Source organism: Delphinus delphis, chromosome 7, assembly GCF_949987515.2.
Source record: "Delphinus delphis chromosome 7, mDelDel1.2, whole genome shotgun sequence".
NCBI classification, from domain to species: domain Eukaryota; kingdom Metazoa; phylum Chordata; class Mammalia; order Artiodactyla; family Delphinidae; genus Delphinus; species Delphinus delphis.
Genome location: NC_082689.1, coordinates 60,907,483 through 60,919,520, shown reverse-complemented (window position 1 = coordinate 60,919,520; position 12,038 = coordinate 60,907,483). Strand labels below are relative to the sequence as shown.

Here is a 12,038-nt window from a genome sequence, read left to right as displayed (position 1 = left end):
TTGCATACAGATTAATGAAATAAGACTTTGTATCTTCTGATGTTAATCTAAAATTCTGATGATGGAAAATGCTATATTTAGGTGAGTTCAAAAGTGCATAGTCACTGACAGTCATTCTAATAAACAATATCATTTGGGGTATAGTACTGGAGTTAATACCTAGAACATTTACTCGTCTTTGAAGTTTTGAAAAATATATTGGTGTTCCAAGTAAAATCAACAGATTAATCAGGAGGGAGGGGAATTTGCTGAGTTCTTTTTTTTAGCAGCAAAATAGTACAGACTCATGAAAGACTATGAGGAGTAGGGAATGTCCTTAGTGAAGTAGGATCCAAGGTGTTGGAAGCAGCTGAAAATGCCCCGTTTGGGATTGGTCTGTGTCAGTATATGACTGAGAACAGGAAACCTGGGAATCACAGCTCACTGAAGCTCCTTGGCCTCAAGCTCCTTATCACAAGGGAAGGAACTTAGTTTGAAGTGGTTTCTGATGGTGTCTCTCCTAAATCTGGGTCTGTATTTCAAGAAAGGGGTCTAGATCTCTTCAAAGAACCAGTTACTGTCAGCCTCTATATCTCAGTGTCACTCAGATATTTTGTAACAGGGCACCTTACTGTTCCATTGCAGGTATGAATTTTAAAATGTTCAAAAGTGAGAAGTAAATCTCTCTCTCATGCACTCTCTGAGTCTGTGTCTGGGCTGTCTCTCATACTTCTCTTTTACGTTTGGAGCTAAAATCCATATGGAATTGATTTTTGCTTATAGTGTGAGATGGCGGGGTGTCTCTTTTCTTTCCCTTTTCATAGAAAAATCTAATTGATCCAGCACCACTTTTGTAATGACACCTTTATCATAAACCAGATGTCTATATAAGGACTCTACTCCATTCCATTGGTCTATTTGTCAATATTTTCACCAATATCATACTGTATTAATTACTGTAGATTTATATCTTAATATTTAGTAGAGTATGTCCTCACATATTTTTCTTTCTCAGGAGTGTCATGGTTATTCTTGACCCTTGACATATTCTTTACTCTTCCACTTTAGAATCTACCTGTCAGGGACTTCCCTGGCGGCGCCGTGGTTAAGAATCTGCCTGCCAACGCAGGGGGCATGGGTTCGATCCCTGGTCCGGGAAGATCCCACATGCCGTGTAGCAACTAAACCCGTGCACCTCAACTACTGAGCCTGTGCTTTAGAGGCAGCGAGCCACAACTACTGAGCCCATGTGCCACAACTACTGAAGCCCACGCACCTAGAGCCCGTGCTTTGCAATGAGAAGCCACTGCAGCGAGAAGCTTGCAAACCGCAACGAAGAGTAGCCCCTGCTTGCCGCAACTAGAGAAAGCCCGTGCACAGCAACAAAGACCCAACGCAGCCAAAAATAAATAAATAAATAAATAAATAAAAGAATCCATCTGTCAATTCCACAAAAATTAACTCACTGCAATTTTGATTGGGATTACGTTGACTCTATAGATAAACCCAGAGAGTAATGACATCTTTACTATTTTGAGTCCTCTAATACATTGACATAGTATATCCCTCCATTTATTTACGTCATTTTCAATTTCTCTAGAAATGTTTTTAGGTTTTCTGTATAGAGATATTGCACATCTTTCTTTAGATTTATTACTAGGTGTTTGGTATGTTTTGATGCTATTGTAAACAGTATCTTTAAATTTCATTTTTTAATGGTTTGATGCTCAACAAGGGAAGTTCCATTGATTTTTGCATACTAATCTGTATCCTGTAAACTTGTTAAACTCATCTAATAATTCTAATATCAATCTGTGGATTTTATTTTCTAAGAATGCAAAGAATTCAATTTTTTTAATATAATTGTCCCCTTTTATTCTTTTAAATTTATTTATTTATATTTTGGCTATACTGGGTCTTCGTTGCTGCGGGCGGGCTTTCTCTAGTTGCGTCAAGCAGGGGCTGCTCTTTGTGGTGGTGTGCAGGCTTCTCATCGCGGTGGCTTCTCTTGTTGCAGAGCATGGGCTCTAGGCGCATGGACTCTGTAGTTTGCAGCAGGTGGGCTCTAGAGTGCAGGCTCAGTAGTTGTGGTGCATGGGCTTAGTTGCTCCATGGCATGTGGGATCTTCCTGGACCAGGGCTCAAACCTGTGTCCCCTGTGTTGGCAGGCAGATTCTTAACCACTGAGCCACCAGAGAAGTCCCAAGAATTCAATTTTATTTCCTCTATCTTTAACACTGTTTTCTATTTTTCTTGCCTTATTGTATTGGCTAGGATCTCCAGTGTGTTCCTGATTTCAGAGTGAACAGTTTTAACATTTCACCATTAAGTACCATGTTTCCTGTAGTTTTGTTTTCCGTAGATACCCTATAACAATTTATAGATGTTTCCTTCTATCTATAGTTTGCTAAGAGGTTTTTTTCATGACTACATGTAGAATTTTATCAATACTTACATCATTAAGATAATCATGATTTTTCCTCATTTCTTCTGTTACTGTAGTGAATTGCACTGATTAATTTTTATATGTTGAAACAATCATATTCCTGAAATAAACTCAACTTGGTTGTGATGTATCCTTTTATATTTTGCTGGATTCGTTTGTTTAATGAAAACCTTAACTTCTCGGTAGGATATATTAATTTGCAGTATTCCAATGTTTTTGTTGCAACAACTAGAAAATAACATGGATAAATTGCAAATTTATATTTGTAAAGATATCAGAGAGTCATGGAACAAAGAGGAATGGGTGAACTAAAATTCCAGAACAGTAAGAACCCATCCTAGGTAAGCTAATGATTGTTTTCTTCCCTGGTGGGCTTGACTTAAACAGGGAGACTGTACTAGAAGAAAAAGAAGCCAGAAGAATTTTTGACAATCACACAGAGCTGTTGTGACCTATTAGAAACTGGAAGAGCCCAAATGCAAGGCTGGTTTTCCCCATGAGACATTTCCTGAGGGTGATGTGAGGCTGGGTGCTGGCCAGAAAGGCAGATTGTGATCTCCCATTGTCTTGTGGTGCTTGGGGAAAAAAAATCCTTCTAGGGAAAGGAGGCTTTCACAAATTCACAACTAGTCTCTCCCTCAGGTATACATACATGGGTGAATAAGCTTGCTAGGGCTGCCATAACAGAGTACCACAGACTGGGTAGCCTAGAAAAGTTTATTTTCTCACAATTCCTGAAGCTATATGTCCAAGATCAAAGTGTCAGCAGGGTTGGTTTTTTCTGAGGCCTATTTCCTTGGCTTTTGGGTTATGGTGGTCTCCCTGTGTCTTCACATGGTCTTCTTTCTATATATGTGTCTGTGTCCTAATTCTTCTTATAAGGACATCCATCATATTGGATTAGGGCCCTCCCTAATGAACTCATTTTAACTGAATTACCTCTTTAAAGACCCTATCTCCAAATACAGTTACATGCTGATTACTGGGGGTTAGGACTTCAACATGTGAATTTGGAGCTGAGAGGGGATGGGGGACACAATTTAGCCCGTAACAATGGGGTTGTATGCAAAGAGCTAAGCTCAAACCTCTGAAGGACAGAACTACAGGGCTAAAGAATCAGAGACTATAAACTCTCAATTAAAAGCCCTGACCCAACTCAATCACTGATTGGATTGAGGTGATCTGTCCTTCAGTCTATCTGTCTAACTGAGGAAAGGGGGACCCTCCACTAATGGAAGATATCAGCTGGAGCCTTCTTCTTTTACACATAAAGTCTGTCATATAATAAAAGATTATTAGACGTGTAAAGAAGGAAAAGGTGACCAATGACAAAGACAAAATACTAATAATAGAAGCAAACCCTTCCTTTCATTGAGAAGGCTTTAAATTACAGATTCAATTTAGTTAAGAGTTACTGAATTATCTGGTTTTCTCTTTCTTCTTGTGTCAATTTTGGAGAATTGGGTCTTGCTAGAAATCTCTTTCATCTAATTTTTCAAAATTATAAAGTTTGTTTATAATATCCTTTTGTGATCTTTTAATATCTAAACGATTTGTAATAATGGTAAGCACATGTAAAACGCCAGAAAGTTCAGTTCACAGCTGATCCAGGCTGAGGTAAGGTAAGATATTTTCTCTTTTTTCCTGATCAGTCTCACAAGAAGTTTATTATGTTCCTTAGCTTTTTTCAAAGAACTATCTTTTAGCTGTGTTGATTTTCTCCATTATATGTATGTTTTTATTGCATGAATTTCTACGTTTATCTTTATTTTTTCCTTTCTTCCACTTTCTTTGGGTTTTATTTCTGCTCTTTTTCTTTCTTTTTTTTCCCCAGATGCTCAAACTTTTAATTCTTACAAAATATTATAGAAATGAACCCAAACTAAACAGATATGTAAGTAATTACAAAATTTTACTTCTGAAAAAACACTATAAAAGTAGACAGTTAAAAAAACCAAAAAGATTTAAAACCAGTACTATGAAATTGATTTTCTCAAAGTAAAGTAAAAATAATTTTAAATGGCTGATTGTAGTTGGTTTTCTAGGCTTATTTACATAATTTATTGTGGTCAGATGTATAAAGGAGCTTTTTTTTTTAAGAATATCTTTGGTTTCATTTTATTTCATCAAATAATCCTGAATTTTTTCCCTTTGCAAATCTTTCAACATGAGGACATAGCATTTAAGGTACAAATCAACTTTGGTCTTCTTGCTATTGAGTCACAGGTTAAAGGGCAATGTGATTTGTCCTCTTTCAGGATCAGACATTCAAAGAATTCTAATCAGTTTACTTGACAGAAGTGAGCTCGTGCTTTGAGGGGTAAGCAAGATAAATTGACTGAAACATTGGGAGTCTGCTGTCTTGAGTCTCATGTTCATTGCAGTTCTTTGGTTAACCATATCATGTAGACATCAAACTCATCCAGGCATCTGAGAGGAGATTCAGTAGTGGACCACAGGGAAAGAATGAAGCAAGCCATGGAAAAAACAAAACACCACCACCAACAACAACATTCGCCTCTGGAGAAGGCCCTCATGTTATTGAAAGGAGCTTTGTTTCCCTCTCCAGGCTGAACTGATATAGTAACAGTTTCATTCTTGTGGTCAAAATTCATTTTTCCACATATAGGCTGGCTGAGATAATAAGTTGTCAAAGTACAATTTGCATTGTAAAGTCAAAGACCTTCTAAATTGTTAATATGTTTCATATCTATGGGTTCTTATTTTCTCCAGTAATTTAATAAACCTTTCAAAAGTCCTTACTTTATTATCCAGATCAAGACACCTTTCTCTTGCTTCTTAGTACTGCCTCATTATTTCCTCTTGATCTCCATGACTAGCATGTTCTGCCTATATCTTTTGTCTTAATCTATTAATTTCTTTATCTAGAATCGATGCAGAATTTTTTTTCTTCTATCTGCTCTGGGCAGATTTATCTTCCTTTTTTGTGACATTTTCTCTTCTAGTTCTTTTTCTTTCATATCTAGCTCTTATTTCTTTTTAGTTAAAGTATCCAAGTGTTCTTTTTGTTTTTCTTCAAAATGCCATTTCTCTTGTTTTTGGTTATCCACTTCAGAATCATCAGGGTTTGATTCATCCTTAAATGGATCTGCTAGCTGATTAATTTTCAGTTTAATTGCATCATCATACTTGTTTTCTGCTTCTATTTTCAGATTTTAAGATGCTCCATGTTTTCTTTTTGTTGTTCCATATTTTTCTCAACTATTTTCATTTTCATTTTATTTTCTTGAGGCTCATCTTCCAAAGTTGCAACATCTGTAGACTGGAGTTCTTCTATATTCTCAAGTTCCCACATTTTAGAAATACTTTTTCTTATTTTTATCTTAACTCTTTATAATGTAGTTGGCACCTTCTAAGAAAATTTTCATTGTGTTTAATATCCTTTCCAAGGATAGACAAATCTTGCTGAAGATTTAATATCTGGGCTTACTTATTTTCATCCTCCTCCAAGTCAGTTTGAAATAAATCCACATCTCTGCTTAGAAACTTAGGTCTTATATTTTCAGATAAATAATAATGTCCCACAAAAACCTGATCACCATCAGCAGTAAAAGCTACAGTTCTTGGCTAGCTTTGGGACTGCATTACTGCACAAGCTACACAATTATTTTTGACTAGTAGCACTGTCTCTATGCCTCTCATGTCAGGCTGTTTGCAACAACTGCATTTTCTATTTCTAAATCTGTCAGAACTGTTGGAAACTGGATGATAAGCAGCTCTGTGTCTAACATCATACGTCTTATTCCAAAACTCAGAAAATATTATCTGTGGCTTGGTGAATAAAACCTTTTCATCAGTGCCTGAAGCATTCTTTCATCAGCATGATTATGGCAACAATAGCTTTGCAGAAGTCCTTTTAAGCAAGGTTCAGTAGCCAGAGCAAGCTCAGGGTCCCAAAGATGAATGCAAGCTCCTGAAGAGCCTATGGGTTTATAGGTAAAATGTCCACATCTATAAGCATCATCTCTGGCTTTGAGAAGAGTTGGACCATGAGGGTCAAATCCTTTTAGTCGATCAGTATTACTTTCAGTTCTTTCAGTTGTTGCTGATTATAGTTCAGCATATACTTCACATCTAATTCTTCTCTCAATTCTGGTATGTTCCTCTTTGTTCTTTTCTATGGCTAAAACTGTTCAATCTCTTGATTGAACTTACTTGATCCTGTAAGGCCTTTACACTCTCTCCTTTTTAATATATATAATTTTTATTTGATTATAGTTGATTTAAAAAGTTGTGTTTCTGCTGTACAGCAAAGTGAATCAGTTATACATATATCCACTCTTTTTTAGATTCTTTTCCCATATAGATCATTACAGAGTATTGAGAAGTGTTCTCTGTGCTATATAGTAGGTCCTTATTAGTTATCTATTTTATATATCAATCCCAATCTCCCAATTTATCCCTCCCCCTCTTCCCCCCAGTAAGCATAAGTTTGTTTTCTACACCTGTGACTATTTCTGTTTCGCAAATAAGTTCACTTGTACCATTTTTTTAGATTTCACATATAAGTGATAGCATATGATATTTGTCTTTGTCTGACTTACTACACTCAGTATGACAATCTCTAGGTTACACTAGGTTACACTCTCTCTTTTTTTTTTTTTTTTTTGCGGTACGCGGGCCTCTCACTGTTGTGGCCTCTCCTGTTGTGGAGCACAGGCTCCGGACGCGCAGGCCCAGCGGCCATGGCTCACGGGCCCAGCTGCTCCGCGGCATGTGGGATCTTCCCGGGCCGCGGCACGAACCCGCGTCCCCTGCATCGGCAGGCTGACTCTCAACCACTGCGCCACCAGGGAAGCCCTACACTCTCTTTTAACTAAGATAATTTTTTTGCCTTTTCAGCTGCTCCAGTTCCAAAGGTTGATTAGTACTTTTTTTAGTTCTTCAATTCTTTTGCAAAGCTACTCATCATCTTTCTTTAATGTTCAACATGCATTTAGGGAATGGTTATATAAAACTTCAGCTTCATTATAGGCCCTTTTCTTAGGAGTAACATCTCTTTTCAATACCATACGTTTTGGTGTTCAGGCAGTTGTCTCTTGACTAATCTTTTCTATTTTATCTTGAATATCCTTGTATTTTTTCTGCTTCATTAAGTCTGACCTGCTGTTTTTCCATTTTCCTGTCAAGTCTAGCAGCACGATCTTCTCCAATTTTTATATTATCTCTGATAGCACTCACTTGCTTTTCAGTTTCATTGACCACTGCCCAAGGCATTTCACATTTCAAGTACGTTAAATTAGCCTTCATTGTACTTACACTAGCAATACTTTGTACACGTCTTCTCTCTCTAAACACTGGCACTTTAGTTCAGTAAATTACTCTTCCTTGATTTATCTACTCCTTTGTTCTTTGTTTCCATAATGTATACATAATCTTCCTTCATCTGTTCAAGTGGGGTTGCTTTCATGAAGAATTTGTATTTGTCTCCCTCAATTTTAGACAGCTATAACTGGTTGCTCATCTCTTGTGTTAAAACAGAAACTGGATTAACAGTCCTAATCACTAGGATGTAAGCTAGGATTAACTGCAATTAGCTCTTCTTTCCTAGTAGAAACCACGTTTCCATTTCACTTTTTAGTTTATAAGATCAACTTCCGTCCATGCTGATGAGACCTCGCACAGCTGTAGAGTCACCATACGCATTTGTTTTATAGGCATCATCTCCACTGTTCCTTGATGTTATTGAGACAGCTGCTGAGTTCCATTGTTGCCAGCAACAAAGTTGATATTAGAACCAAATTTAAAGGGTGTAAGCATGGAATGAAGTTTCTTAGCTGAATACTCTCAATTATCCCAACTTCTCCTGCAAAGTAGAAGTATCATTAGTGAAAGAAACTGTACATTCATCTTCCTCACTTTATCAGAATCCTCCAGCTCTTGTCTCAGTCTTTTGGCATTTTTAGGAGAGAAGTTTTCTTCCTCTCTTTTGGCCATCAGGTCTCAAACAAGACGAAGTCTCCTCAAGGAACCAATCAGTGGGACTGTCGCGGTGCAACCCTATGCTAAGGCTACTCTGGGAGCGTCCTGGCCTCGCCTGGCCGCCATTGGCCCCCTGGAACCGCGTGCTGCCCGGTGCTCTGCACCTGCCTCTGCTGTTTTTCTAATTTCATGAGACATGTTTTTAGATCATAAGTTTTTCCGTCTTCCTTCTTTCCTAATATGTGCATTTTATATGCTGTAAATTTCCTTCTCAGCATGGCTTTTACTGCATCTCCCAACTTGTGACAGGTTGTACTTTCAAGTGTTAATCTGCTTAAAATATTTTCTAATATCCTTAATGATTTCAATGTTTGAACAATGCACTATGTAGAAATGTATTTCTTAATTTACAAATGTGTGAATTTTCTACTTAAAATTTTATTTATTTCTAGCTTAATTCCACGGTGGTCAGAGAATATGCTCAGTATCATTTCAGTTCTTTGAAACTTGTTGAGACTTGCTTTGTGGTTCAGCATTTGGTCAGTTTTGCTTAATTTTCCATTTACACTTGAAAAGTTCTACTTTCCCCTAGAATTTGCCTGTTCATTCCTGGCACTCTCTTGTGGCTTGTTTATCTTAGTAGTGATTTCCTTTACTTCCTTTTTTGAAAGGTTAAACTGTGAAGTATAACATGCATCGTGGAAAAAAACATAATTCAAAAAATAACCACAAAACAACAAAACCCATCCTCCAGGTCAAGATATAGAATATTATTAGCACTCGAGAAACCACATGTGTGTGCCTTTCTGCTCACAATTGTATCTCTCCCCAGGATGTAACCATTATCCTGATTAATTTCCTTGCTTTTCTTTATAAATGTACTACCTCTGTGTGCATTTCGAAACAAAAGGGCTTACTTTTGCCTCTTGTTGAACTTTAAGTATATAATCACATCATATATACTCTTCTGTGTTCTGCTTTTTTACTCAACACTAGGTATATAAGATTCATTTATGTATCTCCAGCTTGTTCCTTTTGTTGCATTTCAGTTGATTTTTATTACTGTATAACGTTCAGGTGTGTCAAAATTTACTTACCCATTCTACTGTTGATGGGCTTTGGGGTGATTTCCAGTTTAGGCCAATTAATAACAATACTGCTGCGAACATTCTTGTACATACATCCAGATGCACATCTGCATGTATTTCTCTAAGGTATAGATCTTGGATTTAAATTGTTGGGTCGGGGGTACATATATGTTCAGCTTTATTGGATGCCACATGATATTTTCAGGAAGAGTATACCAGTTAACAATCTCACCAGCATTGTTTGGATGTTCCTGTTGTTCTGTTTTTCTCTCCAACACTTAATGTTGTCAGACTTTTAACTTTCTTCCCAATCTGATAGGTGTGTATCCCATTTTAGTTTTAATGTGTACTTCCCTAATTACTAAGGAGGATGTCTGTTTATTGATCATTTGGATATCACCTTTTGTATAGTACCTGTTAAAGTCTTACCCATTTTTCTGTTTGATTTGTGCTATCAGTTTGTAATAGTAATGCTTACTAGGCTTTGCTGCTTATATGTATTGCAAATACCTTCTCCTATATTTTCTTTTTCTTTTTCCTCTAATACCTAATAATAATGGAGTCTTTTGAGGAACAGAAGTTCTTAATTTTAATGTGGTTAAATTTATCAATCTTTATTTTATAGTTGTTACTGTTTGCATCTTCTTTTATAAATTCTTTACTGTCCTGGGGCTATGAAGATACTCTCCTCGATTCTTTTCTAAGAGCATTATAGTTTTGCCTTTCTTATCTAGGCTTTAATCTATCTGTAACTGATTTTTGTGTAGCCAAAGAAGCCATCATTCTGGGATCACTTCAGGGTCTTGGCTCAGTTCATCCTTCCCAACCTTGTGTTGGCCAAAGCCTCAGTATCCTGATAGCAGTGTTACCACTATCCTCATTTACCTCAGAACAACTCTGGTTTTATTTTGATTTTTGGAGTGAGAGGGCCTTCAGAGACCTCCCCTATCTCTTGAGAGACCAACAATGCCTCAAAGAGACAGGTCCTATCCAAGGTCTAGTTGTTCCTTAGCAGAAGGGCGCCTCTGTGAACCTAATCAGTCACCACACCATTTGGAAATCCTTCACAATATATTTTGCATATTGGTCCAGGTCAGTACATACAGAGCATTTTCATTCTTTTAAAAGGCTGCATAATGATCTATTGTATGAAATTTATTTAACCAGTCCCCAATGGTGGACCTTTATATTCTATCCAATTATTTATTTTTACAATACTGCAGTGTCATTTCACACCTGAGTATATCTGTATTATAAATTCCTAGAGATAGACCTACTAGATCCTGTACCCTCCCTCAACCCCCAGCATAGAGTTTGTATCAATTTAAACTCCAGAAATGTAGGAGCATGCCTATATTTCCACATTCTCATCAAATGCATTGTAAACCTTTTATACTTATCCATCTGATAGTTGAAAATAATATCTCATAATTTCAATTTGTATCTTTTACTGTTGGTGAGATTGAGTGCCTTTTTATACAGCTAAGAGAAATTTGTGTTTCCTTTTCTTGGAACTATAATGTTCCTAGTCTTTGCCTTTTTTTTTTCTGTTGCGTTTTCCAGGTAGTTTTTAAGAATCCAAAAGTTTGCAAGGTCTTGTACTGAAATGTACATAGAATATTTGCTTTATGCAACTTTAAGGAAATATACCACAATGTTCTTTGACAAAGTATATAGATGCAGTGTTGCAATTTAGATATTTTACTGAACTCATTAAAAAGAAGATTTTATGGGGTTTGGAGAAAAAGTAGAACTTTGTAAGTACACGGGGAATATTAAGCAAAACTGTTCAGTGCTGTACCATAAAGCAAGTCTGAACTGCCCCAAGCGTTATTCTTTACATATGAAAGATTATCTTGTTTTTCTTTCTCTATGAAGAACCAAGCTTTACAAAGATTTATTACTGCTGAAATTTTAATCTACTTAATTAATTTGTGAATTTGTAAATTAATTTAAATAAGTATGCAAATCTGAAGTCCTTTAATAGATTAGATGTCACGGAATTGAAGGTCCACAGCTAAAATGGGCAACAGATTCCATTATCTTATTTCCTCTGCACGTAAAGCTAATTGCACTTTCAATGACATTTTTATGATATAATATTAGCCCAGCTTCTTCAGCATTCATAAACTTTAATATAGCTGAAACTTAAAAATATAAACACTAATCATTAACTTAGTACACTGTTAATTGAAACTGAACTCTGTTCTTGTTTTCGAATAATAGTAGTAAATTCCTTTGGAAGCAAACAAGGGAAAAGGATTTTCATGTCATCCAGTTTTTCTGATTTAGGACGCTAGCATATCTAATGCAAAGTATCTTCAAAGTAAAGCAAGTTCACACTCTCACATTACTTCAAAGACTTTTGGTGTCTTTGGCAACTTGATAATTTATGTGTATTTGACCAGTAGAATATATTCTTACACTTCCTATTTTTGAGCCACTGATTAAATTATATTTAATTAAACTGCACAAGCATTTAACAATTCTCCTGTAGAGTATATCCAAACTAAGCATATAGCCTTAACACTATGGTTAAAAAATCTGACAGTTAATCTAAAATTATTGACTTTGCAATATAT

At 36.3% G+C, this 12,038-nt stretch overlaps 1 pseudogene; it reads right to left on the bottom strand.

Annotated features, from left to right (window-relative positions):
- Positions 1-5,719: 5,719 nt before the first annotated feature.
- Positions 5,720-8,383, bottom strand: LOC132427873 (structural maintenance of chromosomes protein 6 pseudogene; annotated as a pseudogene).
- Positions 8,384-12,038: the final 3,655 nt, after the last annotated feature.